The following is a 10,775-nucleotide window of genomic DNA, read 5'->3' as shown; positions in this document are numbered from 1 at the left end:
ATTTCCCTGATGATTAAGGATGTTGAACATTTTTTCAGGTGCTTCTCTGCCATTTGGTATTCTTCAGGTGAGAATTCTTTGTTCAATTCTGAGCCCCATTTTTTAATGGGGTTATTTGACTTTCTGGAGTCCACCTTCTTGAGTTCCTTATATATATTGGATATTAGACCCTTATCTGATTTAGGATAGGTAAAGATCCTTTCCCAATCTGTTGGTGGTTTTTTTGTCTTATTGATGGTGTCTTTTGCCTTGCAGAAGCTTTGCAGTTTCATGAGGTCCCACTTGTCAATTCTCGATCTTACAGCACAAGCCATTGCTGTTCTACTCAAGAATTTTTCCCCTGTGCCCATATCTTCAAGGCTTTTCCCCACTTTCTCCTCTATAAGTTTCAGTGTCTCTGGTTTTATGTGAAGTTCCTTGATCCACTTAGACTTGACTTTAGTACAAGGAGATAGGAATGGATCGATTCGCATTCTTCTACATGATAACAACCAGTTGTGCCAGCACCATTTGTTGAAAATGCTGTCTTTCTTCCACTGGATGGTTTTAGCTCCCTTGTCGAAGATCAAGTGACCATAGGTGTGTGGGTTCATTTCTGGGTCTTCAATTCTATTCCATTGGTCTATTTGTCTGTCACTATACCAGTACCACGCAGTTTTTATCACAATTGCTCTGTAGTAAAGCTTTAGGTCTGGCATGGTGATTCCACCAGAAGTTCTTTTATCCTTGAGAAGAGTTTTTGCTATCCTAGGTTTTTTGTTATTCCAGATGAATTTGCAGATTGCACTTTCTAATTCGTTGAAGAATTGAGTTGGAATTTTGATGGGGATTGCATTGAATCTGTAGATTGCTTTTGGCAAGATAGCCATTTTTAAAATGTTGATCCTGCCAATCCATGAGCATGGAAGATCTTTCCATCTTCTGAGATCTTCTAGAATTTCTTTCTTCAGAGACTTGAAGTTCTTATTATACAGATCTTTCACTTCCTTAGTTAGAGTCACGCCAAGATATTTTATATTATTTGTGACTATTGAGAAGGGTGTTGTTTCCCTAATTTCTTTCTCAGCCTGTTTATTCTTTGTGTAGAGAAAGGCCATTGATTTGTTTGAGTTAATTTTATATCCAGCTACTTCACTGAAGCTGTTTTTCAGGTTTAGGAGTTCTCTGGTGGAATTTTTAGGGTCACTTATATATACTATCATATCATCTGCAAAAAGTGATATTTTGACTTCATCTTTTCAAATTTGTATCCCTTTGATCTCCTTTTGTTGTCGAATTGCTCTGGCTAGGACTTCAAGTACTATGTTGAATAGGTATGGAGAAAGTGGACAGCCTTGTCTAGTCCCTGATTTTAGAGGGATTGCTTCAAGCTTCTCACCATTTACTTTGATGTTGGCTACTGGTTTGCTGTAGATTGCTTTTATCATGTTTAGGTATGGGCCTTGAATTCCTGATCTTTCCAAGACTTTTATCATGAATGGGTGTTGGATCCTGTCAAATGCTTTTTCCACATCTAACGAGATGACCATGTGGTTTTTGTCTTTGAGTTTGTTTATATACTGGATTACGTTGATGGATTTCTGTATATTGAACCATCCCTGCATCCCTGGGATGAAACCTACTTGGTCAGGATGGATGATTGTTTTGATGTGTTCTTGGATTCGGTTAGCAAGAACTTTATTGAGTATTTTTGCATCAATATTCATAAGGGATATTGGTCTGAAGTTTTCTATCTTTGTTGGGTCTTTTTGTGGTTTAGGTATCAGAGTAATTGTGGCTTCATAGAATGAGTTGGGTAGAGTACCTTCTGTTTCTATTTTCCCACTGTCTTTCAATGCTGCCATGATGAGATGTTTTATATGCTTCCCCCCTTATAATCTGCTGTATGTTTACATTAGAATATTTAATCATCGGGCCTCTAAAAGCAAAAGGCAAGTTGTTTCATGCCTAAAAAGTAAAACATATCACGTTAAAAAGCACAAGTGAATGGGTATACAATGAATGTGGACTGTTTTACAATCATTTTGTTAGTTATTACTCACCTGATGTAGATGGTAGAGAGCTCAGGTTAAAATCAGGTACTCAGTTAGAGAGGAGGACTATTCCCTATGAATTATAATTTTTTCCTTCACCCTAATTTTTAAGAAATCCATGAGTTCCACTTTCAGCATATTGTCTTTCCAAATTAAAATCACATTTAAATCATGTGGTCCACACTAGCATACTCCTGACCATATTCTGCTCATTCCACATCCAACCCCAGGCCCAGTCCCAACCAGTGGTTTGTCAGCCCAGTAAGTCTGTCCATTTGACTCTACCTTGCCCATACCCTCACCAATCTTCAGACCTAGCCCAACGCATGAATGCAATGGGGGTAACTAACGCTTTTTCTTTGGACTAAAGATCTATGCCTCAAGAAGATGTCGATATGAGGTACTGTGAGCCTGTTCAAGTATCGACAGTCTGAGACCCTGCAAGAGAGAGACCCTGCAAAAGAAGTTGCCAATGTTGTTTTCTAAATGGGTAATTTGTATTCACCAAATTGTCTTCCAATATTTTTTGCTTGTGTCCATATTTTAGTACTGCCCTCTGCCTTGGCTAAGTAAGCTTCCTTCACACTTAGCCAGGGTTCTTGTAGGCACCTTTAATTAGTCAAAGTGCCAAGAATAAGTGACCATCGGATTTTAAGCCCCAAATGGGACAACCATATCACTCTGTCCAAAGTTCAGAGAAGACCATGGAAGAAGGACCATTTAGAATGTGTGAGCCAACTGGAAAGGGAAGAGTGTTTTGAACTACTGCTTTGTAGGCACCGTATTGCTGTTGCCCTAAAAGTAAACACATCAAAACAAAAGAGCAGCTATGTAAAACACATAAAAATGGGCCAGTCAACATTCCATCATGGATGGGGGAGGGTTCTTCCCAGAAGAGCTATTGACAGCGAATGGCTGTTGAGAAAGAAGAATGGATGTTTTTCAATGGTGTAGCTGCTAGGTTACGCGTGGTAACTGGTAAACTGTTCATACTTTTGCTAACTTCTCACCCACACTCAGGTAAATCAGTTGTTTTTTTTTTTTTTTTTTTTTTTTAAACCTCATTAGCTACAAAACCAACAATGATAAATACAATAACAACAACAACAACAACAGCAAAAACTATATAAGTATAAAGAAGACTAATAGGAATGGGGGAGGAACAGCATGAGTGAGGGAACAAGAGAAGATAATTAGAGGAGTAAATAGAATCAACATATACTTATATGAAAATGTCATAAAGAAAACTCAGTGTGTACAATTAGTATATCCTAAGAAAAATATAATTTAAAAGAAACTCCTATTATAAGTGCTTACTATATACTTGCCCACCAGCATCTAAAGGAAACTATTTCTAGAATCCTAGTGGATATAAAAATGTGCATATAAATGCTTTACATAAGAGTCTCCTGTGCATTTTAAGCAATGTGTAGATTGTTTGTAATGTAATGTTAATGCAATCTAAATATCTGTGTTACATTATTTAGGTCAAAGGGACAATTAAAAATTCATGTTCAAAGTTGGTACAGATGCAATTTAAATTTCCTAAAGAATATTCTCTATTCCTAGTTCTTTGAATATGTAGAGTGTGGAACCCAAGGAGATAGGATGGCATTTTTATTCATTCCATCTTTTTTATATCTATGGAATTATTATTAATTTTTGTTGTTGTTGTTGTTAGTATCCAGTTACTGTGAAAACGGCAAGTTAATAGTAGCAGATGCCCCCTTTGATTCATGATTTCAGAGATTGATTTCCATACTTGCTTATCCATGGCACTGTGGACCTGCTGATAAACAGGATGGCAAGGTAGAAACTGTAAGAGAGAACAAGTGCTCATGTCATGGGGACAGACATTAAGAAAGAGAGGAAGGAGATGGTACTCTAATAAGCTTTCCAGGGCACCATGAGAGTAATCATCTTCTGCAAGTAGACCCTAATACCTAACATTCCCACCATTGTGCGCTGAAGACCAAGGCTTTTGTACTTGAACCCTGGGCTATATTTAAGATCCAAGCTGTAACAAATATTATGGTGCAGGTCAGTCATTTACATATATACTGTTTGGCATCAATGTCTGTACATCCCACAGTTGGTTTCTGTCTTGTTTTTGTATTATCATTTTTATTTCTAACTGCCTCTGAGCTAGCAGAGAGCAACGATGTTACAGATATTGCAAAAAAAAAAAAGTTCTTAAACTGGAGCACTAAAAAAGAGAAAATTCTGGAGTTCAAATTCTTTTAGAAAGGACTGTGTTGAAAAGTGCTTCTCAAAGGCAGTGAGTGAGGCTGGGTAACTGAACAGCGCCATCCTGTGTTAAGTGTCTGCAATGAGAAGACTGTTCACACTTCCATCCTTGATCCCCCATTAGAACCACTGGTGCATGTTTCCCTTGGATCATGTTTCAATATTTGTTCCCTCCAAAGTTCATGTAGATGTTGAATACTCATTTCAAGACATTAGAACACAAACTTAACCAACTTCACTACAGTGGCTAGAGAACATGCCTTTTAGAATAAATTTGTAATAGTAAGGCCAGAACAATGAAGCCCCTTTACTTACTGCTGATAATTTAGCAAGAGGGAGAAACACTGAGGAGACTTAGAGGAGTTCCTATTGCTACTTGCCATGTGGTGCCTGAGTTGTCTCATTGTACTAACTATAAAGAATCTATACCCAAATGCTTCCTGTGTATTTACACTTCTAGGACCTGGAGCAGATTAAGCCACTCTATATTAAAACTTGCCAAGCCTGTTGTATTGTGTTATTAGCAATAGACAATGAACTAAGACAGCATGAGACATTGAGACAGAATGAGACCAAAAGAACTTGGGATAGAGGCTGGCAAATTCTCTGAACGGTCATTGATTCCTTTCCATTTTGTTCCTTGAAAGTCAACCTAGTCACATAGTGACTACTGAGTAGTGCAAACTAAATCACAGCCTCACATTGTGTCTCCCAGTTTCTGTAGGGTTCGTTCATCAATATTAACCAAATGTGCCAAATCTTCCAAATGTGCCTGCTGGAAATAAACTTTGATCCCGGAGTGAATTTTTGGTGCTTTGTTTGTTTTTGCTTTTGTTTTTACATGTCTTTGCTCTCCTCCAGAAAGTCAGTTCATCTCTGTTTCCTGCATGCCCTACCCCCTTGCTCTCTGTGCAGTTGTCTCCTTGTCTTTCCTTCTATTTCCTTGGATTTATTTCCTTTTGGGGCTCTGTCAGTGCTTCAGCATCTAGTGATTGATAATAACTTCTTGTTCTCCCGCTGTAATTGCGGCATCAAGACAGCAGGCACAGCAGGCTGCCACAGTTTAGCAGCAGCTAAGGAGCAGATTGCCATGTGCAGACTGATTGGGAGGGGGTGACTCAAATGAGGAAGTCACTCTCCACCAATTCCTCCCTTAGAAGCAGAATCGCCAACCATACACTAAAGCGACAATAAAGCGACAATTCATAATGGACAAAGCGACACATCTTTCCAAATGGCAGTGCTTCTCAACCTTCCTAATGCTGTGACCCCTTAATACAGTTCCTCATGTTGTGGTGGATCCCCAACCACAAAATTATTTAGTTGCTACTTCATAACTGTAATTTTACTATTGTTAGGAATCATAATGCAAATATATGACTGGCCAAAAAAAAAAAAAAAAAAAAAGGCAATGAAAAGATTCCCAGTGAAATTCTGCTTTACTCACAGATTGGTGCCTAGCCAATTGCCATTAGGGAAGATTCACCCAGCAGCTGATGGAAACAGGTGCAGAGAACCACAGCCAAACATAAGGCAGAACTTGGGGAGTCCCACATAAGAGGGGAGGAAGTATTGTAGGAGGCAGAAAGGTCAAGGACCCCACAAGAAAACCTACATAATCAATTAACCTAGGTTCTTCGAGGCTCACAGAGATTGAACCACCAACCAGGGAGCCTGCATGAGACCGACCTAGGCCCTCTGTAAATATATTACACTTGTAAAGCTTGATCTTCTTGTGGGGGAGAAGTTGTCTCAGACTCTTTTGCCTGCCTTTGGGGCCCTTTCCATTTTCCCCTACTGGGTTAACTTCTCTACCCTTAATAGATTAGGAGGTACCTGGCCTCATTGGAACTTGATCTGCCATGGCTGGTTGATTTCCATTAAGGCTGGCCCTTTTCTGAAGAGACAGAGGGGGGATAGATGAATGGAAGAGAGGAGGTGTGGGGGAAGGGTGGTTGAGATGAAGCGACTGGGTGGACAGGAGGGAGGAGAAACTGTCGAATGTACAAAAAATTATCCGATACGCAGTATATTGCAACCCATAAGTTAAGAACCACTGGCATATTATATTAGCTAGGTTTGAAGAATTCTTTCCTAACTCTTCAAGACAATGTTTAGTGTTTTCCAAGTTCTTTAAAAGAAGAGTCGGCACTGTTTGATTTCTTTACAGACCAGACAAGTTTGCCCATCTTTCTAAGTCACTATGAATAACAAGAACTGAGGGTAGTTCAAGATTACAGAAAATTGTTCCATTCAACCAATTCATCCAATGCATCCCATGACACACTCAGGCAGTTGATGTAGAAATTAATAGGGAATTCATAATGAATTATCTCTAAAGATAACATGAAAGCTTGCCAATCATGATAGTTCACTGGGAGTTCTGTTGGGTAAGTGCAAGTACTCCACTCTATTACATCTCAAATTCCCAAGTTAGTCATATTTGAGTGATACTATTTCTTTGGGGGCCTAAAGTGTTGAAGTTGCATTCGCAAAAGTAAAGTATGGAGCTATAAACTGTTACCATATGAAACTTCTAGTTTGAGCTAAAATTTTAACACTATCTGATATTACTTGATTTATAGCTAGTTAGACTCTATCTAACATTATCTATATATAGGTATACATCAATCTATCATTCTACTTATCATCTATCTATCTATCTATCTATCTATCTATCTATCCTTGAGGAAACTTAATTGTGTCTTCAGTGGGGAGTTGAAAGAGAACTTGAACGTGGATTGTCTCACAAGATGTCAAGAATAAGCTTCAATTTTAATTTGTATAGCTAAAAAATGCTGTAAGTGCTTTGCAGTCCTGTTTGTGGCCCCTTAGAAATCCAGGAATGCCTGGGTCTGGCTAGCACTCTGTGCCTATCTCTTAAGGACAAAATGACAGTCAAGGAGATGAAGATGATGAGCCTCTGAGGGTCTTTCAAGGTCTCTCTACCTACGAAAATGTCTCCTCAGGAATGCCCCAAGTAAGTTCACACTTGGCATATGGGCTCTACAGGTTTCTCCAACCAGGGAGATTTTGTAACCTTAAGATAACAGGCTAGAGTGCAAAGCCGGAGGCAGTGGCTAATCTTTAGGTTCCCAGAATTTAACACCGACGGATTTAGAGCAAGCTGAAGGCCTTGATGGAAATAAAAGGTCACTCATCTCACTCAGAATGAAACCAGTAAGTGCTTAAAGTTAATCTCCCTAATAACACATGAAAGTCAGCAGTGTGGTAAGCTGAAAGTTGGTTGAGCGGTGGCCAAGAAATTCTGCCTGAAACCGTGCTAACTTCCATTTTCCTGTATTGCTGAAGTTTAGTCAAAAGGATACAAAAGATTTAAATGCAGCTTTCTGAACCATTATTGGAAAAGATATCACAAGGTAGATTTAAGAATCTCTATCACAGGGCACGAGGGTACCTTCCAGTACTTAAAGGTAAATAAATGTTGTTTGTGGTCAGTCTTCCCAACCACAACTGAACAATAACTTTATGTGTGATATTTTTCTCATGTAGGTCTGGATTTGGAAATGTGTACGACACATCAGTCAAAACTTGTTATGTAGATGGAGAATGGGTCCTGGAGATGACATCATTTGTCATTGTGGCTCAAAAAATAAAGTGTCCACCCATAATCAGATTTCATTGAGGGGATATGTATGCTGTAGCTTTATGGAACAACAAAGTTATTAATGGAGTGGTTTTTAGAAAAAAAAATACAAAATAATGTTAGGAGCCGGAGAGTTGTGGGAACTTTCCAACTTAGATAATTAAATTTCTTTAAGAAGGTTCCCCGGATAGAATTAAATGTGGGAAGAAAGAGTGTAATAAGTGAAGTCGGGGGAAATGAGGATAGAACTGAATCAGTGATAACGTCTGCTTCCTGCTCCTTGTAAAATATTTAAAGGTTGTAAGAATATATTCTGTGTCATTTTGAGATAAAGCATTCGCACATTCTCATTAGGTACATTATGCTAATCCAGTACTTATTTGCAACATGTAACACTCAAATCACAGTAATAAGTATTTCTGTTTAAAACATTAATCACCTTTTTGTGTTGGGGGATGTCATATTTTTCTAGGCATTTAAAGGTATCTCAAAGGTGGTTTTAATTTATAATTTAATCCCCATGCCATAGAGGGATAAGAAGTTTTTCCTCCACTCTATGTCAGGGAACCTTTCTTAATTTGTCTCCACTTCCCTTCCCACTTCTCCTGCTGTCTCCCCTGACCACTATGTTATTCTGTTCTTCTACATCGCTGTCTTACTAATTTCCACAAAGGATAGAAAAGATGTGGTATTGGTCCTTCTGTGACCAGCTTCTTTCAATTGACATGATGAGATCTAAGTTTATGTATGATGTTGCAAAGGACAGGATTTCATTTTTGACCAAATAACAATCACATATAAATATTGTCCCCTGAATGTCATCTTTGTAGATTTAATAGTTTAGCTATTGGGAATAGTACTGGAAGCATAATGTACCTGACAAGGTTGTGGAAATATTGTATCTTCATACTCACATAGAATGCATTCGTAGATCCACTAAACACTAGAAAATAGGTTGAGTATAGTAATTCGCCTCCCATGTTTTTATAACAGTAATTTAATTATTGAGTTATATAGTAGCTCCAGTTTTAGTTCTTTTTACAAATCTATACTGCTCCATATGCTGAATGTGCAAGCTCATATTTCTGGCAATAGTCAATGTAAACATAGTGAAATGATATTTCATTTCATAGCCAAAATTATGAATATTGTGATTATGATATATTGCTATGGTTAGTGACTTCAACATTTTTCATAAAGTTTGGTCATTTTTGGCCTATTTTTAAGGAGTATCTGTTTAAGTCTTTATGTATTCCATGTCTTATGGGGTTGTCTGTTTTCCCATGTTCATCGTTAGTTATTTTTATGTATCTTGGATGTTAATACTTTCTCCGATGAATCCATTGAAAATTGTTTTCCCATTTTGTATGTCATTTCATAAATATATTGATAATTTCCTTTGGGGCACATAGACAGGGTATGAATATACATGTTTTCTGTGCATTTAGGGTCCTAGTTAAAAGATCATTGCCTGCATCATTTTGTTGAAGTGCTTATTTTATGTTTTCCTGTGGGAATTTCATATATTGGAGCTTAGTATTCAGGTATGCGATCCACATTTAGTTTATTTTGTGTACAATTTTCTGTGTGCAGGTTTCACATTTACAGTATTTCACATCCAGCTTCCCAGAGCACTGTTCTTATGGAGACTTCCCCTCCATGCACATTTTGATGCTTTTGCCAAAAATCAATTAGCTAGATCAACATGGACTCATTTTGGGTTCTCTATTCTGTGCCATTGGTCTGTAGATTTAAAAATCATATACAACTCTTTTGTTGCTTTAGCTTTATGAAGTCAGTATTTATGGTACCTCCAGGATCATTTGTTTCGCTCAGAACATGTTTGGGGATTGGAAGCAGTTCTCTTTCAACTAGTGTTTAGAGTTCATTATGAAAATTATCAAATGCTGGAATTATTTCAGATGGGGAATTTTAAATTACTCTCTCAATCTCAATCTACTATTATTTGTCTATACTTTATAGTTTTAAAAATTCTGCATTGTCAGGATATCTAAGTTTAGGAACCTACCATCCTATTTAGGGTTGGGACGCAATTGTTCATAGTAGTTTCCTATGTTGGTTGTATTTGCGAAGGGCAGTTAGTATATCTCCATTTCCATCTGTTTTTCAGATATTTTTAGCCCAAGTTTAGTTGGATTATTCCCAGTCATAGTTAAAGCAACTAGTTAGTGTCAACCAATTTTCTTTAGTCTTCCATCAAAACAAAACAAAACAAAACAAAACAAAACAAAACAAAACAAAACAAAACAAATCCCAAACTTCTTGTTTGGTAGTCCTTACTATTTTTACATCTTTTACAGTATTAGTTTGCTTATTTAGTTGTTTATTTACTGCGTATGTGAAAGCACACAATACCAACTTTTTTTGCATTGGTCCTCATGGTCCACAACTTGAAGAACACAGATGATCTTCCTTCCTTGAACTACATGTGCAAGTTTATTCATGCTAATGTGATTTATACAAACACCTCCAGTCCAAAGGCAATAGGCTTGAAAGAACATCTTCTCTTGTTCCTATTAGGAGAGGATATGTATAGATGAGAACTGCAATCACATTCTTTGAGCTACAGGGCTCAGGTGGACTGAAATATGTAGAGCCTTTATTCATGACTATGTAACAATGACTCTGTTTCAACTGTACAGCCTGTTGTGCTATTAGAAGAGTCAGACAACCTCAATGTGTGTGGGGTGGGGCAGATTCTCAAGGTAACCTAAACAGAAACAAAACACAAAAATGGCACAGCTTTTATGGCGTCAATAGATGGGTCTTCATGAAATATATGGCTCATTGTTATATTAGGCTTTTCACTAGTGTATGTATGGTTTTAACAGTCAGGCAAAACTTATTGTAAGCTATTTCAGTGGACA

The sequence above is a fragment of the Mus caroli genome, unplaced genomic scaffold, assembly GCF_978045245.1.
Source record: "Mus caroli unplaced genomic scaffold, Mus_caroli_1 scaffold_17, whole genome shotgun sequence".
Lineage (NCBI taxonomy): Eukaryota > Metazoa > Chordata > Mammalia > Rodentia > Muridae > Mus > Mus caroli.
The sequence above is the reverse complement of the archived record's forward strand: the minus strand, read 5'-3'. Positions refer to the sequence as shown.